Source organism: Loxodonta africana, chromosome 6 (genome assembly GCF_030014295.1).
Source record: "Loxodonta africana isolate mLoxAfr1 chromosome 6, mLoxAfr1.hap2, whole genome shotgun sequence".
Classification (NCBI taxonomy): Eukaryota; Metazoa; Chordata; class Mammalia; order Proboscidea; family Elephantidae; genus Loxodonta; species Loxodonta africana.
In genome coordinates, this window is record NC_087347.1 from 1,668,934 (window position 1) to 1,687,141 (window position 18,208).

At 46.8% G+C, this 18,208-nt stretch overlaps 1 protein-coding gene across 5 annotated transcripts in view; it reads left to right on the top strand.

The window, feature by feature from the left end:
* Positions 1 to 18,208, top strand: part of HDLBP (high density lipoprotein binding protein) — a 73,278-nt gene that overhangs the window by 2,699 nt on the left and 52,371 nt on the right. For 2 of the 5 annotated variants that reach the window (XM_023540280.2, XM_064286367.1), the window contains exon 2: positions 17,633 to 17,699. The exons of the other annotated variants lie outside the window; for them this stretch is intronic. The gene's annotated coding sequence lies outside the window, so the exon portion shown is untranslated. The remainder of the gene's footprint in view (positions 1 to 17,632; positions 17,700 to 18,208) is intronic. 5 annotated transcript variants of the gene reach the window in all.

The following is an 18,208-nucleotide window of genomic DNA, read 5'->3' on the forward strand; positions in this document are numbered from 1 at the left end:
CTAGCCAGTAAGTGTGTCAGAACACCTTTCTCTGGAAGTATAAACCTACCATGACATGTAACATTTAGAAAACAAAAATGGAATGAGAAGACACATCACATGTATAACATTTAAAAGATTGATTACTCAAATTATGTGGGATTAAAACAGAGGGTTTTTTTGTATTTCTGACATCAGACATTTTAGAAGTGGCACCCCAGCAGGCTGCTGCTTTACCAGGCATGCTGAAGTTCCGTGACACCATTTGGGACAAGCAAGACACTTGTCCTTATTCTGAGGCATGCTGGGTGTTGTGCTTGGCAGCTGGTGGATGCTGCCGTTCGTTAAGTGACAGCATGTTGGCTGTGCATACAGCCGCTTACTGCTGCTTGTTGGCATGTATATGAATTTTACAATTAGAATTGTATTTCAAATAAAAGGTCAGATAATTCTAGGAAGGCTTGTAAAGAAAAGTTAGCGATCACCTTCCTTCTGTCCTGCTTTTCTCCTCTGCAGAGGCAGCCACTTTCGATTCTTAGCCAATTCTTTGGTCTTCACCTCCAACTCTTAAATGGCGTATGTGCTTGACGTGCTGTATTTATTGCTCCCCTGTCTTATACGTTGTGTATTCCATTTATACGGAAAGTAGAGGTGAAGTTTCTACTTTTTTTTTCACCTTTTTGCCCTCACTGTGCACAGAGATGCAGACGCTTGCACACGTTCTTCCAGAAGCTTTCCAAAGTAGGCCATTTGGTTAGTTCAGCATCCCATGTTTATGAGGACACAGTGTGACAGGATGACTTTTCCTTTCCCAGATAACTTTGTTTTCCCTGGAGTTAGTAAGAGTCTTGTTTGTGTTTTGGTGGTTTGTCGTTTGCTTCATTTTCTGTGTTTTTGTCTGAAATTCAACCTCAAATTCTGCATGAATTGTCAAAACCTTTCAAGAAATTCATTTATTCTTATCTGATAAAACTCAGCACTTTATTAGCTTCATTGTGAATAAATCTTTTCCAAAGCCCCTGGCTGCTCCAGCCTTGGCTGTGCCTGGGTTCTTCCTTTCCCACCTGCCTGCAGACCACAGCATCCCACTTAGTGGGAGCCTCTGTTTTCTGGAACCCATGTCATCGTCTTTGATGGTTTTACTTTCTCATTTTGATGGAGTACATTCTCCAGTAGTAGCCTAGAAAAGGTGTGTGGGAAGTGAAGTTTAGAGACCCTGTGAAAAGTCTTTATTCCGCCCTTGCATCTGAGTGCAAGTTTGGCTGTACGGAGCATTCTAGGTTGGACATCATTTTGCTACCTTGTCTTCTAGCTTTCAAAGTTGTCGAAATCTTAAGTGATTCTGATTCCTGAGCCTTTGTGTGTGGCTGTATTTTCCTCTCAAAGCTCCAAGGATTTTCTCTGCGAAATTCAGAACACCAGGAACAATGATCCCCCTTGGAGACCGTTTCCATCTGTTGTCCTGCCCACTGTGTGAGCCCCTTTGCTTCCACGCAGAAATTTTCTTTGATTTCTTCCCAGTTGCTTCCTCCTTTTTCTGGAATTCAACTATTGGACTTCCAGACTGTTACTCTAATTTCATCAGGTTCCCCATTTTCTTTCTGGGAGATAGCCTCGGCTTTATTTTATGGCCTTCTGTTGAGTTTTTCTCGCTCTCTTTTTAAGACCATTCCTTTGTTCTTTTGTGTTCCTACTTTATAGCCTTCTGTTTTTGTGTTAGGGAGCCTTGGTGGTGCAGTGGTTAAAGCAATTAGCTGCTAACTAAAAGGTCAGCAGTTGGAAACCACCAGCGGCTCTGCAGGAGAAAGATGTGGCAGCCTGCTTCACAGAGATTTACAGCCCTGGAAAACCAATGGGGTCACTATGAGTCGGAATCGACTCCATGGCAGTGGGCTTTGGAGTTGGGTTTTTGTTTTTTGGTTGCAGTATCTCCTCTAATCTCCCTGAGATTATTAATGAGTTTTTCTTCTAAGTTTTCTTCCCCTGAAGTCACTGTTTCAGAGTGCTTCTTGCTCTGTTTTGGTTTTGGCTTTCACGTCAGAGCCGTTCTTGGGTTCCTGGTGCTGCTGATGTGTCTGCTCCTGTGTCAGGGTCCGAGCCTGTGCCAGGGTCCCACCAACTGGGCCCTATCCTTACATCACCCCATTTCTGTTCTGGTCTTTTCAGACTCCGGGAAAATTTCTCCCACCCGCTTGCTTGCCTATGATCAGGGGCCAAGCGTGGGGCGAGGCCTGGGGGTCTCAGTAACCATGAAGGAGGAATGATCCCCCACCCTCAGTTGTAGCTGGCATCCACAGCCCAAAGAGTCTCCTGGTTTTTCTCCCGGAGGAGAAATGCACAGCTTTTGGGCAGGGGCGGGCCACCTGGCATTGCAGAGTTGTAGAGTAATCCTAGGTATCTTTCTGCCTTTTAAACTTCTCACTCCACCATTTTATAGGAGCTTCAGGAGGGAGCGACAGGGAATGTGTTGATGTGACAGCAAGTTTATTAAGCACCTGCCTCTGCCAGGCACTGTTGTGGGGGGAGAGACCCAGTGGGAACTAAAAAACTGCGCTCCTGCTTTTATGGAGGTCACAGCTTAGTGAGGCAAACAGGCAGCGTGCTTACCACAAGTGTCAGGGGGGCTCAGAGGTAAGGAGGACAATAAGGTTGGGTGCAGGGGACAGGGCGTGGGGCAACAGTGGTGGTTTTACATAGGGCACTCAGGGAGGCCTTGCCAATGGGGAGAGAGACGACCCCAACCTGAGGAAGCGAGGGGGCAAGCCGTGGTGACCACTTGGGCAAGAGTGCTCTTGGCGGAGAGAACAGCAAGTGTGAACGTGTGTGGCTGTTAGAGGAAGGTGCCAGGACACCAGTGTGGAGGGAGTGGTGGGCAAGGAGGAGGTCAGAAGGGCCGGGTGCTCACGGCATTTGGCATCTGAAGCTCTTCACAGGCGGCTGGAGGTTGGCGCAGAGCTGCAGAGCAACGGTGGTAGCCTTGGCGAGAGGCTATTGTATGCCGGAGCCTGGCCACAGCACTCCCCATCTTTCCCATCACTGTAGGAGAGGGATGTTGTTCCAGCTGTACCAGGGAGACACCAAGGCAGACTCCAGGCCTCAGCCCCTCTGCTCCCCGGCCTGGTGCCTGTCAGCTCAGAGACGAGGGAGGGTCTGCCACCATCTCACCCAGAAGCCCTTGCTACTTTTAATCTTCAGTCTCCAAAAAATTTAGTATAAGCGTTAGGACTTTTTTTCCTGTGACCGAGATTAGCTTTTTGGGGAGACCCTACCTCAAGGCAGGGCAGTTAACATTTGTGAAGAGAGTGGGACTTTGGAGGCTTAGACTTCAGATCCTCTACCTGCTCTGCCTAATGTGTGCTGTTGGGGTTGTTAGTTGCTGTCCAGTCAATTCTGACTCTTGGCGACCCCATGTGTGCCCCGTAGGGTGTTCAAGTCTGTGGCCTTTCAGAGGCAGATCACCAGGCCTGTCTCCTGAGGTGCCTCTGGGTGGGTTCAAACTGCCAACCTTTTGGCTAATAGTCTGGCACGTAACCATTTAACCATCTGCACTCTCCAGGGACTCTGATGTGTGAATAGTGGAGGTGAAAGATGTCTTCTCCCTGCCCCCCTATAAAGAGCATAATGAGCCAATTTATTGTAGAATGCAGTTAAAAAATATTTTGACAATAGTCTCTCCAGTTTAAAAGCACTTAAGCAGAAACACTTGAACAGCAGTGAAAAGGAGTGTCCCTCACCTGTCCCCCCATCAAGCACTGTGAACAGGGTTTGGAGAACTTTTCAATCAGTTTCTTGATATGAACAACCGAAGACTTTAATGCATGTATTTGCTTCTTAAAGGAAACCAGAAGGCCATTCTTTCCTTTTTGATAATAATTTCTCATCAGTTTTGCCTGAGGACCCTTTAAACCCAGTAAAAGCAATATTATTTTTAGCTTATAACTTGTGTTTAGCTTATAGTTCCTTCTGTCTATTCCTACTACCTTGTCGCTGAACTGTGGATTTTGTTTTGTCTTAAAAATGGGTGATGAAGCATCGCAGTAGAGAAGCGGGAGGAGATTATCATTACGTAGGTCGCCACGGCCCAGAAATCCAGGCGACCGGTGAACATGAACAGGGTGCTGGTCTCACTCATGACCAGAGCAATGCGGTACATGTTGCATTTGCCCTCGCAGAGTGGGAAAACCCAAACAGGACCATTGTCATTGTCGTCTGAGTGAGCACAGGTATTCTTGGATGTGGGAATGTAAATAGCTAGCTCGTTGCAGGAGTCCTTTTAACTTGGCAGCACCGGTCAACACAGCCTGTAACCGTACAGTTCTGTGTCCAGGAGTTTATCCCGTGGAGGTATAGGCCCCAGTGGGCAGGGGGTATTCTTTTCAGGATCCTCTGTGACAGCGAAAAAATAACCTGAAGGCCCGCCTTTAGGGGCTTTAGTAAAGTATGTTTATCCTATTCAGATGAGGTAAAATTGTGTGCAGATTTGGAAATATGATTGTGATATATTTCTAAGTGAAAATAGACATAGCAAGTGGGGAAATGATACATACAATGTGGTGTTTTTCATTTACACCATACTTTAATATACGCACAGGGAAAAAATCACAGAAATAAAACAGTAATTTTGGAGCTATACCGCTTGGAGAGGAATCTTGGAGAATTGCCAATTTTTATATTGTTGGTGATAGTTGTATTTTATAATGTTTTTATGCTAAAAATTCCATTCCTTGTTAGACCACCGTATAGCAAACTTGCCTGTAAGAGACAGTACCGGGATAAACATAGCCCCACAGCAGCCCCGTGCACCCTTAGGGCAGGGGGTAGCAGGAAGTGGCGGATGCAGTAGCAAAACCAAGGAGCAAGTGGCAGTGGACAGTCATTACGCACCTTCCCCGGTGTGAATTCTTCTCACAGAAGTGGTTCTGGAAACACTCCAGGTTTGCCTTTGGTTTTTACATCTTGGTGTTCGCGGACATTCTGGAGGCTGGCCTTGGCAAGATGCACAGCTGTCATAGATATAGACCGCGAGGCGTTGGCACTTCCTTCAGACTGGACAAGAGGGCTGGGGTGCTTATACACGTCAGGAAGGTAACCGATGTCCCCAGTGGGGAGTTGGGAGACCGGAATTCAGGGTGGGACCTGTCATCAATCAGCCTGTGGCTTTGGATGTTTCCTGACCTTTGGGGACTTTAACGCCTTCCTTTAAACATTAGGAAACTTATTGAGCTTTTTTATTTTCCAGTTCTGATAGCTTAGAACTCTCAGTCAACTCAGCTTATCAAAAACAGAGTTTTCAGGTTTGGAGCCACAGTCACAGAGCGTCCAGTTTTGTGGTCTGTTGTCAAGGATGCTTGTGATAGGAAAAGCTTCACCTGTTGGAGCTTTTTTCATTGCTTCCTCCACATCAGGCATCATGCCCTTTACCTACCGGAGGTGATCTTGCCCCCGGGGGACAACTGACAATGTCTGGAGACATTTTGGGCTTCACAGGGTGCTACCGGCATCTAGTGGGTAGAGTGCCGCTCAACACCATATAATGCTCAGGACAGCCCCACAACAAAACAAAATGTCAGCAGTGCCGTGGGGGAGAAGCCCTGCTCTGCAGGGTCAGTCCTTGACACAGCTCCGTGGTGTCGCTGTCACAGACCCCACTTTTCAGCCAGAGACAGTAGAGCCTGGCAAAGTGAAGCCACTTGAGTGAGCTCGTGGCTGAGTCGGTGCTATGCTGCCGCAGTATCCTTGTCACCATGCTTACTCTGACCAGGCCCTGGTGAAGCGCTTTGCATATGAGCTCTGAGTCCCCACAGTAACACCAGGGGGGCAGGTGTTTGTCTCAGGAGAAGACATAGGGACAGAAGTCAGGACCTTCTTCGTGGAGTTACTCCTTCGTGGTCCTATCAGAAGTTCACGATTTTGACCTTCATCCTTGACACATCTGCCTGGTGTTTCCTTTTCAGCTCAGGGTCAAGAAGGTGACACCATGTCCACACGGTCCTTGCTAGCTGAGGCCTTTGCAGCAAGACAGGTAGACTCAGACGCTGTCAAATTGTCAATCTACGATCACTTATTTTTCCCTGAGTGCATATCAATAAGTAGGTTTGGGGTAAGGAAATGAGTAAATGGGAATCCATATACTCCCTAAGGCCTTCTAAGCGTTCAGGCCCACTTCTGCATGGGATGACTGTAGAACCCTCCTCCAGGGGCCAACTTTCTAGTCTAGACGTCTGCCACCAAGCCCATGTCGCCATTGTTGTCAGTGACCCCGGACTCCACCTGATGGGCAGTTGCTACGAGTAACCCCTCTCCATCTCATCCGCCCTGCCTCGCCCCAGGCAGGTGGCATCACGAGCCATCGGAGGGTACTGGTCATGCTGTGGAAACCCTGGTGGCACAGTGGTGAGGAGCTACAGTTGTGACCAAAAGGTCGGAAGTTCAAATCCACAAGGTGTTCCTTGGAAACCCTACGGGGTGGTTTCACTCTGTCCCATAGGGGCACTCTCAGTCAGAATCAACTTGGTGACAGCAGTTCTGGTCAGGCTTTTTACTTGGTTCGGATCCCATGCTTGGCAGGGAAACCTAGTCATGGCAGTTGCCTTTTGTGTGTTTGGGGGGATGAATGGATGTGACAGCATCGATTGCTGGAAGGGCACCCCTCCGAGTACTTGTCCTTGTCCTTTGGTGGAGTGGTGTGGCTGCCCAGGTCCAGGCTGGTGTTGGAGGCTCTGAGGATGAGCTAGAGGCAGAAGGCCCATCTCAGCAGGCTGCCTGTGCTTTTCCACCCCGTTGAGCTTGTGGCTTCCACGAGTGGCTTCTTGGGGCACCTTTCTCCAGCGGCTTGCAAGTGTTTAGATTGATGAACTGTCAAGGTCCCAGCCTGTGCTCAGCACATGCCTTTGGTGGCCTGGCTTGATTCGAGGCCTGTGGTCGTGAAGGCAGTGGGTACTCTAGGTGCATTGTCTCTGGGTGGCTGTCTGGCACTGCCCCCTCTTGCTTGTTTTCAGGAAACGCCTAGTGATCTGTGTCACCTTCGTTAGCACAATTCCTTTGTCGTTGATTCTATTTTCTCACCTTCTAGCATCCTGATTTGGGGGCACAGGGCAGATGGGACCGCATTTATGCAGTGGAGCTGTAATTCTCAGCCTATCTCTGCGAGGTTAGTTGCGAGAGGACCTGGCAGAGCCTTCTGTTGCCAGAGGGGCAGCCTGTCCCTCTCCTTGGCTCTCATTGGCCAGTAGTGACCCAGAAGTGCTGTCTTCCTGGCCAGGATGCCTCTGGACACAGTGCAGGCTGGGTTTTCTCCCACTGCCAGCCTCTCCAGCCGGGCCGAGTGCAGCTATGGGTCTCTCTGAAGGGGAACAACTCCCACCAGGCGCAGTTGGTACTTGTCAGTGTCTCTACTGCAGAACCAGGCATTCTCCGGTGTGAGCTGTGTGGTCAGGTGACCTGGTAGGCTTGCCCCACCCTTGGCCAGGTGCTTGCAGCAGAAATTCTTTGAGCCTGGAATGGCACTGTAAGGACAGACTCTTGCAGCCTTTACCTGGTGCTGGCAGATGATAAGAAGATGGGGGCTGAGCCCACCTGCTTCACAGGAAGGAGCTGGTTCCTGAGTGACCCTGGGAGCATCTAGGCGGGCATGACTCCTGGGGAAGGCAAGCAGTCTTCTCACAGGTACCTACCTGGATAGCAACTGCCTGCATAGCAACCGCTTCTAGCTCTGTAGGAGAGTTACAGCTGGAGCCCCCGGGGAGAGCTGGGCTTAGTGAAGAGAGGTTGCCATAACATGCAGCCTCGGGGGGAGCTAGAGAGAGCACCCTGGCCCATTGGAACAGGCAAGGTGGGAGGAAAGAGGAAGGGGCAGTGGAGGGAGAATTTTTGAGGGAGGTTATTTGCCACTTTGTGCTGTGTCTGAATGTGGGTTGAGGGGAGTGCCTGGGCTGAGGTGGCTCCGCCCTTGGGCTGCTCTTCAGTGGGAATGCTTGGTTTCCGATTCCTTCTACGTGGAGTGGACAACTTTGTGCCCTCCCTCTAACTTTTTGTCTGTAAAACTTAAAAAATAAGTAAAACGGGAAAACGTGGCCCTAAGTGATCTTTTCTGCCTTTCTCCAAAAACCATTTGATGATCATGAGCTGTGTAACTCAGATGGTGTCTCGTAGCTTGTGAACAGAAGACCCTGAAATGTGTGAGTGGGATTCTGAAACCGTCTCTTCATTCACCTTGTGTTCTTTATGTTGGGGGTCGTGTGCAGACTCAGGAATGTATCTTATCATTAGATGATCCTGTGCATAACTTTCACCCCAGCATTTGCTGGCCGGTGGAAGCTAACTCGGATGTTTGCCAGTAGCGTGTTTTCTTCTCTAGAAAATGGAAGTGTTGCACTTAATTTCGCTCTTGTATAATGTGCTTTCTAATTTTATTAATGCTTGGCTCATTTATGAGGTCATTCACGTGGAATTACTGAATTACATTTACCTTCTTTACTTTTCCTGTTAGATAGAAAATTAGGTGATCTGTGGTATCGGCTTAAATCTGTGTGTGTGAAAGAAATTTGAAGGATACAGTTTTCCCTTTTGAGACAAGGCTTCTGTTTTGATCCTTGCTCATGCTGGAGCTGAGTGGCAGCCCCTGAGACCAGAGTTCTTCGTTGCCTGGCAGTGAGCTCAGCGGTGCTTGCCAGGCTTGCTGCTGCCTCCCCAGCGCCCCGTGTCATGCTTGAGAAATGTGCTGCAGAGGGGCGCACGGGGCACCCTGACTTCCTGGGCTCAGCCACCACCTCTAGGGTCTAGACAAGAACCAGACACCCTCTGAGCCCCACGTTGTATACACGGGTGCCAGTGTCCCTTGGAGAATGTAAGTACAGCCCTTTTCTGAAAGAAGGGGAAACAGAAGCAACGTCGCTGTGGCGAGTCAACAGATGGGCTTTAGAAGCACGTGCTGGCTTTCATCTGACTCACCAATGGGTTCCCTTGCTTCTGGAGCAGCGCAGTATGTGGGCTTTTGAGGCCAGCCTTACTTTTTTGGATCCTGTTAGTTGGAGCTTGGGTCCCTTGGCTGCTGAAGGTGCTGCTGAGCTGGAGAGTGTGCGGGAGTGTGTGTGGACCCCAGCCCCTGATTTCTTCTAAATGAGCACCTTTGGGTTTCAGGCTGTGTGCAGTTAGCTTCAGGAGTAGATCTTCAAGGAGGAAATGGCTTGTGAAGGACTGAAGGGGTGACTGGTGGGTCTTTCCCCTCCATCAAAGCTCGCCCCAGCTGACATTTGTAGTCTTGAGGTTTTTGTGAGTGGTTGGGCTGTGGCTTTGTTGAAGGTTGTTTTAGTTGAGCATATTTCAGAACTCTTGGAGATGCGTTAGGAGTCTTGTAAGAATTTTTTTTTTTTTAATTGTCCTTTAAGTGGAAGTTTACAAATCAGGTCAGTCTCTCATATAGAAATTTGTAATACCTTGCTCTGTACTCCTACTTGCTCTCTCCCTGATGAGACAGCACACTTCTCTCCACCCTGTATTCCCTGTGTCTATTCAGCCAGCCTCTGTCCCCCTCTGCCCTCTCATCTCCCCTCCAGACGGGAGCTGCCCACATAGTCTCACGTGTCTACTTGACCTCAGAAGCTCACTTCTCACCCGTATCAATTTCTATCTTGTAAGAATGTTTTAACTCCAAGCTGGGCTTCTGCATGTCTTGTAGCATTTATTATCTCCTCACCCCAGTCCTGAAAGTGGCAGGTGTGTGTATTTCTCTTGTAAGCCATTTCTGGTTGATGTGGTCATTTCCCTCCTCATCCAGCCTAAATACCGTGCCCTTCTCCTCTCCTCACATGTCGTGGGTTCCTCTGTCTGCTCTATCCTTTAGGACAGTCTGTGACTGGTGGCTGTCTTGTCACCAGTGTGGGATCAGCAACGCTGGTGGCCAGCCCGGAAGGAGCACCTGGTACTTTCCCTTCTGAATGCAGGGTCCAAGAGGCTGTCACCCTGATCTGGATGCTCTTCACCACAGGACCCCTGCCAGTTTCTGGGGGCATGGCAGGTGCTCCCTGCATGGACCTAAAGTTGTTTGGGGAACATTGTTGTATATATCTAGGTTGTGCTGTCGTTAGCTTCCTTGACACCGTCTGAGGGTGTTAAGGCTGCTTTTATGAACTTTGAAAAAATGGTGTGTGACACACTTTAGTGTTATAATGGTATCTTATAACTGCAGCAAAAATGTCTTACGCTATAAATTGTGGGTATAACTGCATTGATCTTACTAGTTGAACTCTTAATTAAACTATATGAATTTTGTTTTTTACTTTAACTTAGATGGTCATGACATTCCTCACCCCTCCTTTAGTGATGTGTTTTATTTCCAGTGACGTGTATCAAAACCCAGTGCTGTCGAGTCGATTCCAACTCATAGCGACCCTACAGGACAGTGTAGCACTGCCCCCATAGAGTTTCCAAGGAGTGCCTGGCAGATTTGAACTGCTGACCCTTTAGTTAGTAGCCGTAGCACTTACAACCACTACGCCACCAGGGTTTCCAGTGAAGTGTATAAGAAAGAAAAACAGATGTTTATTTCAAGGAAATGGCTCATGCAGTTGTGGAGGTTGGCAAGTCCCAAATCCACGGATCAGGCATCAGGCTTCTGATTCACGTGGTTGCAGGGGCTCATATACCCAAAATCGTCAGGTCAGACGTCAGGCTGCTGGCTCACAGGACCGTGGGAGCTGGCAAATCCCAAGTTCTGCAGGTCAGACAGCAGGCTGCTGGCTCAAGTCCCAAGAACCACAGGTCAGAGGATGATGAGTTGGATGCAGGATTGAAAGAGGGTGAGCTTTGCCAGAGCATCCGAATATATTGGATACAGGCCACAGCCCCAAGGAAACTCCCCTTTCAATTCACTAGCCGCTCACGTCAGATCACAAAATGGAGGAGGATTACATAATATCTCCCGAACCACTGAGAATCATGGCCCTAGCCAAGTTGACACATAACCTTAACCATCACACCTGGTCTCATCTACCCTGAGACGGTGCCCGGCTACCACTGATAACCTGTCTGGTCAGGGCCACAATAGATGCATCCTGATAGAATGGGAGAAAAATGTGGAGTAGAACTCAAACTGTTAAAAAGTCCAGACTTACCAAATCAGGTGAGTCTAGAGGACTCCCTGAGACTATCGCCTTGAGATGTTCATTAAACCTTGAACTGAAACTGCCCACTTGAGATCACCTTTTAGCTGCAGTATTTTTATGCAAATAACGCCTACCGTTATACCTTTTTTTGCATACAGAGCAAAAAAAAAAAAAGCCGCATTGTTTTATAAGCGTGCTATACTGATTTCATTTTTTTTTTTCTCCTGTCCAATGGATTTAACGTTAAGTCTTCATCTTGGTGCCTGTTGACCCGGAGGTTTGGTTCCCAGCAGCAGGCCTTCACCAGCCTACCCTTGAATTTCTAAAGCAGATCCGTCTCCTGGCAGGGTTCCTTCACTGCTCTGCAAACCGCTTTCTCCAATGCAGGGAGAAATCATGTTTTCCACCCTGGAGACAGTCCTTGCCAGGACAGTCAGCCCCAGCCCAGGAGGTGCGCAGGTGTGCACACCCCTTCCAGAGAGACCAGAGACCGCCCAGGTGGTGAGGCTGGCGCGTTCTGCTCTGCCGTCCAGCCCATGTGGACGCTGCATGGCGGAGGGCCGGCAGGAGAGCCATGGACGCAGAGGGGTCACACGCCTCTCCTTCGGAGGAGCCGGGTCCGACCACTGCTTGGCTGCCTGGGCCGACCTGCCCCCACGTCGTCTGCCATGCCCGGGTTCATGTGACGCCGGCACCGCACGACACAGTCCTGCAGCCCTCTGCCCCGCCGTCCACCCACCGCCAGCATGAAGTACCTGGACGCTCCTCAGCCACAAGGACTCCACCGCCTGAGGCCGGCTGCAGACTGAGGCTGAGCAAATGCATAGTTTCAGTTGTTTATTTTCTGATTACTGGGGGTACTACCAAACTTGATCCACGACTTCTTGACCATGGCTTGTACCTTTATTATACAGATAGGATCGAAAGTAACATTTTCTGAGTATTGAGTGAGGCCAACATTCACCTCTGGAAATGTCACAAGACGTGCACCATGTGCGCGTGGGTGTGCTGTGCAAGAGCTTTTTTTTTTACATCATTCCCTATTTTTGTGGGTTATATGTGTGTGCACATTATTTTCGTGGCCACGCTATTTTCGAAAAATACAGTAAATAACAGATTGGCTCATAAAATAAGTGTTACCCATGAGGACTGCTCACCTTTAAAAAATCATGTATGTGAGACCAAATGGTCAACAGTTACTCTAAAGCTGAGATGAAAGGGTAAAGGGACATGGGAGCCAGATACCAGAAACAAAACACCCAGAACGGAATCAATGAGACTGTCCCTACATTGTGCAAAATGTGACCAGTGTCACCGGACAGTTTGTATAGTAACTGTTAAATGGGAACCTGATTTGTTATGTAAACTTTCACCGAAAACACAATAAAATATTTGTAAAAAGTAGTACATAGCCTCCATTTGATTTTTTAACTCTCTCAAACTTCAGAGGAGTTGCAAATATGGTACAAAACACTTCCTCTCTGAATCACCTGAGTAAGATGTGTGTTTCCCTCAGTACAACATCACACTCGGGAAATTCACATTAACGCGTTGCTGCCGTCCAGTCCTCAGGCGCATTCACACCTCCCCAAAAGGAATCCAGCTCAGACCTGAGCGCTCACACCTGGTTGTCAGGTCTCTTTAAACCCGTTCCCGTCAAGTCAGTTCCAACTCGCAGCAGCCCTAGAGGACAGAGTAGGCTGCAGGTCTTCACAGACCGGCTGGTGGGCTCAAACCCCCAACCTTTTGTTTAGCAGCCGAGTGCTTAACCCTGTGCCACCAGGTCTCCTTCAGGTCTCTTTAGCTTCCCTCAGACTGGAACAGTCCCTCCGCCTCGTCCTGGCTTTCCTGGCCTTGACCCGTCTCGTGGTCACAGGCCAGTTTCCGCAGGCTGGGCCTGAGCGTGTATTTGTCTGGTGTTGCCTCAGGGTTGAACTCAGGCTTCACGCCTTTGGCCAGCATCACACAGAGGAGAGGCTGGGACTCTCTTTAGACCTGTTGGGTGGCACAGGAGTTCTCTCTGTCCTGTTGGCAGTAGCGTTGGCTCTGATCAGTCGGTAAAGGTGGTATCTGCCTGGTTTTTCCACGAGGAAGTCTTGGTAATTAGCAGAGGTATCATACAGATAGTTTAGAAACTAAGTATTCTGTTCCTCAGCAAACTTTTTTTTGTATATTTGACTTTTTTTTTAATTGTGCTGTAGGTGAAAGCTTACAGCTCAAGTTCATTTCTCATACAAAAATTTATACACGTGTTACGTGACATGAGCTGCAGTCCCTGTGATGTGACAGCACACTCCCCCTTTCCTCCCTGGGTTTCCCGTGTTGTCCACCCAGCTCCTGTCCCTCCCTGCCTTCTCATCCTGCCTCTGGACAGGAGCCGCCCATTGGGTCTCCTGTAGCTCCTCAGCAAACTTTTAATTCATCTATTTTTATCAATATAGACTCACAGCTTCCCATTTTATTTGGTAGATTTCCATCCTTTGGTATCATTATTCTGGCGCTCATCTTGTCACAGATTTGGCCGGGAGGAGCCTCTCCATGCCTGCTCCTGTATCCTTTTGATATATCCCTGTAATTCTTTGAGCGTGGCCTTGCTTTCTGGTATCACGAGATGTTCGGGTTTTTCATGTACTTTCCCTGCCTCAGCTCTGGAGTCAGCCGTTTCTCCAGGGAGGCCTGGCTCCTTTTTATGGCAGTAGGTACTTAGGGAATCAGGGTCTGAGCACCAGCTGGGTTATGGGGTGTTACTGCACCCAGAGCTACAAAATACATGCCTGGGTATACGTGTATGTATGTAACTCAATAATGTCTTTATTTTTTGTATCTTTTATGTATTGGAAACCATGAGTTCGTACCAATACCTTCAATTCTAATCTAACACCATGGGGTTCACCCCAATATTTTAAGTTCTGATACTGCCGCCAAATGAGTCAACGTCTTTCTTACTGATTTCCACAGTTTGTATCAGCTGTGGAAACCCTGGTGGCATAGTGGTTAAGTGCTACAGCTGCTAACCAAAGGGTTGGCAGTTCAAATCCACCAGGCGCTCCTTGGAAACTCTATGGGGCAGTTCTACCCTGTCCTATAGGGTCGCTATGAGTTGGAATCGACTCGACGGCACTGGGTTTGGTTTTTGGTTTTGGAATCAGCCGTAGGCTTTTTGTGCTCCCAAATCACAGTCTCCCCCCACCCAGCCTTCTGACTCTTCCAGGCTTGATCACAGCCTCCCCCCGCCTAGCCTTCTGACTCCTCCAGGCTTGATTGTTTGCACCCAGACCTCTGAGTTGGCTGGACTTTATTTTGGAGTATGATATGCAGTAGGGTATCAAACTACAATTTTTCAAAAGGGATAGCAAATTGGCCCCACTCTGACTATTGATTGATTAGTTCATGCGTCCTTGCCGATTTGAAGTGTCACTTGTATCAAATGATACACACGAGTGTGTTTTATTCATTCAGTTTGCCTCTTCCTCAGCCAATACTTGGTTAGTTTTAGGTGAGTTTGAGAAGTCTCATACAACGGCTTAAAAAGAAAAAGAAACCCACTGATTAGCTTCCTAGAGCTGCTGTAACAACTCAGCACAAACTCGAAACAATAGGCATCTGTTCTCTGACAGCTCTGGGGCTGGAAGTCTGAAATCAAGGTGTTGGCAGGGCTGCGTTTTCGCCAGAGGCTCCGGGGGAGAATCACTCCTTGCCTTCCTTGGGTAGCGGCTGCATCGCTGCAGTCTCCCCCTGTGGGCACATGGCCTTCTCTGCATGTCTGTGCTGTCCGCTGCCTCTCTTCTACAAACACTGGTGATGGCATCTAGGGCCCACTTGGATAATCCAGGGTAGGCTTCTCAGTGGAGGGTTCTTTTCTTCATTACCTCTGCAACGACCCTTTTTCCAGATGAGGTAACATTTATCAGTTCCACAAATTAGGACTTGATATCTTTGGGCAGGGCCATACTTCATCTTACTACAGGTGTTATTTGGGGTTTCCGTGGGTGTATAAGTGAACTTGGAGAGAGCTTATGTCTTTGTAATGTGTCTTTCTGCTGGCAACATAGTGTCATCTCCACCATGCAGGCTTTTCATATGCCTGCCAGGAAAGTGTTGTAGTTTGGAAAAGAGCTGTGGGTTGTCTTTATTGGCAGGCATGTTCCTTGGAATTTTATGCATTTTGTTGACGTTGAGAATATCCTTTTTTTTCCCTCACTGTATTTTCTGATTAGTTATTTCCAGTCTTTAGGGAAGCTGTTAATTTGTGTGTGTGTGTATGTATAAAATTTTTGTTTTGTTGACTTACTTGAGCTTTTCTTCAGTTTTACTAGCTTTTATTTATATTAGAAGAGTCTTCTAGATAACGAAAAAGAAAAAGTGCCGTCGAGTCAATTCTGATTCATAGTGACTCTATAGGTCAGAGCAGAACTGCCCCATATAGTTTCCAAGCCAGTGGATTCAAACTGCCAGGCTTTTGGTTAGCAGCTGTGCTCTTACTTAGCCCCTGGGCCACCAGGGCTAGTCATCTGCAAACAAGGTATCTGTCTCCTTCCTTAGTCACAGCACCTTAGGTTGTATGCTTGACTACCTTTGATGGTAGAGAACACCTTTGTCATTTTGCTGCTTTTCTGTTGTTACTTATTTAATAGGATAAATTTAGTTTTTTACTAGATATGATGTGTTTTACATATAGGAAATATTCTTCATATAACTACTTCTTTGTATTCCTGATATAAAATTCCATAGGACGAAAGCAACAGATACTGGATCTTACCAGTTTTTTGGACATCTTTGAAATGATCATATTTTTTTTTTCCTCCTTTGATCTATGAATGTGAAAGCAACACATTTCTTAATACTGAATCATTAGTACATTCCTGGAACAAATTGTATTTGGCCATGGTGTATTGTTCTCTCAATTTAGTGCTGGATTTATTGGGTTAGTTTTAAGTTTTATTAAATATGTATTTATGTAAAATGACTTGTAGTTGCTCTCTCTTTTCTCTGTAGCATCCAGTTATTGTTTCTGGGAGACAAACAGTGCCCTGGTTTTCCTCTGGGGGGCCCCGGCTGGCTGTGGCTAATAGACAGATCACATCCCATCGGCCCCCTTGGCTACCATTATTGGTCCTCTAATCGGCTTAGAACCCAATTAATGCCAGTGAGATACAAAAATAATTTGTAGGGCCCCATGAGGGAAGAAAGGCTCTTATTTCCTTGGGAACTACCAAAAGATATAATTGCTGCCCTTTGTAACATTGTTCTGATTTCAGAAACAGGCAAGGATAATGTAGTATCATTTTGATCTTGTTTTTCTCTGTCGTACCAGAGTTATCTCTTGAATTGCTTTTAAGAGAAATTGATTTTAGTTTTCATTGACTAAGTCAAATATTTTGTTAATTGTTTTTATCTTCTATTTCACCAATTCTTCTTTTATTAATTCCTTTGCTCTACTTTCTTCGGTTTTCTTTCCCTGTTGACTTCAATGCTTAATGCATTTATCTTCAGTCTGGTTTATAATAAAATTTACTGGTTTGATTCACCCTCTGAATACAGCTTTGGCAGCGTCCTGTAGATTTTGATAAGTGGTACTTTTAGCTCTTTTCCTTTTTGAAATCTTTTTTGTTAGAAAAACTTTCAAACATGCCCCCAAAATTGAAGGGAATAATGATACATACCAGCTTTAACAATTGTCAACGTTTTGCCCAATACTGTTTACTTTTGAATATTTTAAAGCAAATCTCCGGCTTCAGTCGCCTCTCAGTGCACCACCATGGGTCTGTGGTAGATGAGGGTCTACAAGGCCATCGTCCTTTGTCAGCAGCCTGATTCCCAGCTCTACAGAGCTCTTCCTCGAACCATTATCTAACGGGCTTCACAGCCATTTTGATTGTTACTTTTGTCCATTATTTCACTGGTGTATTTGTTTCCTATTGCTGCTGTAACAATTTACTACAAATTTGATGGCTTGAAACAACACAATTTATTCTCTTCCAGTTCTGGAGACGAGAAGTCCAAAATCCATTTCACTGGGCTAAACTGAAGGTGTTAGCAGGGGAAGGAAGTTCCTCCCAGAGGCTCCAGGAGACCATCTGTTCCCTTGAGTTTCCCAGCTTCTGGAGGCGAGCTGTATTCCTTGGCTTGGGGCCCCTTGCTCTGTCTTCAAAGCACATCACTCCATTCTCTGCTTCCATTGCCACGTGGCCTTTTCTCTCTTAAGTCAGATCACCCTCTGCCTGTCTCTTATCAGGGTACTTGTAGTTACATTTGATGCTCACGTCAACAGTCTCTACATCTCAGCATCCTTCACTTAATCACATCTGCAAAGTCCCTTTGGCCATATGAGGTCACATACACAGGTTCCAGAGAGTAGGACCTAGATGTCTTTGGGGGCCATTATTCAGTCTACCACTATTGACAGTTGCAAGATGAAGATTTTCTAATTCTATATATACGTCTGTTATGGGCATTCTTATGCAAAGGTTTCCCTTAACAACTTTGCCCATCCTGAAATACAGTTCTTACTGGAGAGAAAGAGAAATGAATGATTTTTTTTTCTTTTATAGGTTTAGAAGGTGTTGGAGCCAGCAACTTCCGAAGTTGACGGTGTATTTTTTTTTGCCCTAGCTTGTGGTGGGTACATGTATAATTGTGTTTTGATCCATCGAAGCCTTTTTTTTTTTTTATGCTCATATTGTTGCCCTGAGTTGGTTCTTGCATATCCTTAGAATGTACTGTAAAATTATTGTGCTTGAAAGTTACTTGACATTATTACTCTCTGATGGTTATGCCACCCATACCATTCAGTTAGGTTTATTAGTTTCAGTTGTTTTGGTAAACTTTTATTGAAGTGTAATAAACAGGGCTTTACAAATGCTGAGTGTAGCTAGCTCAATGAATTTTCACTAACTGAACCCACTGTATAATCGGAACCAAGGTGGAGAAGTAAGGCATATTTTATTTTTGTGTTTGTTTCTAGAGTTTGTTCTCCTCTGGTATCTGTGATTCTGAATTCAAAGCTGAGAATTGTGGTATTTTCATATGAGTTTGGCACCATTCCTGTTCTCTGCCATCTTCCCTTCCCCCATTGTTTCCTTACATTGCTTCTTTTTGAAACTGCGGACAGACATGTAGGTCTTTGT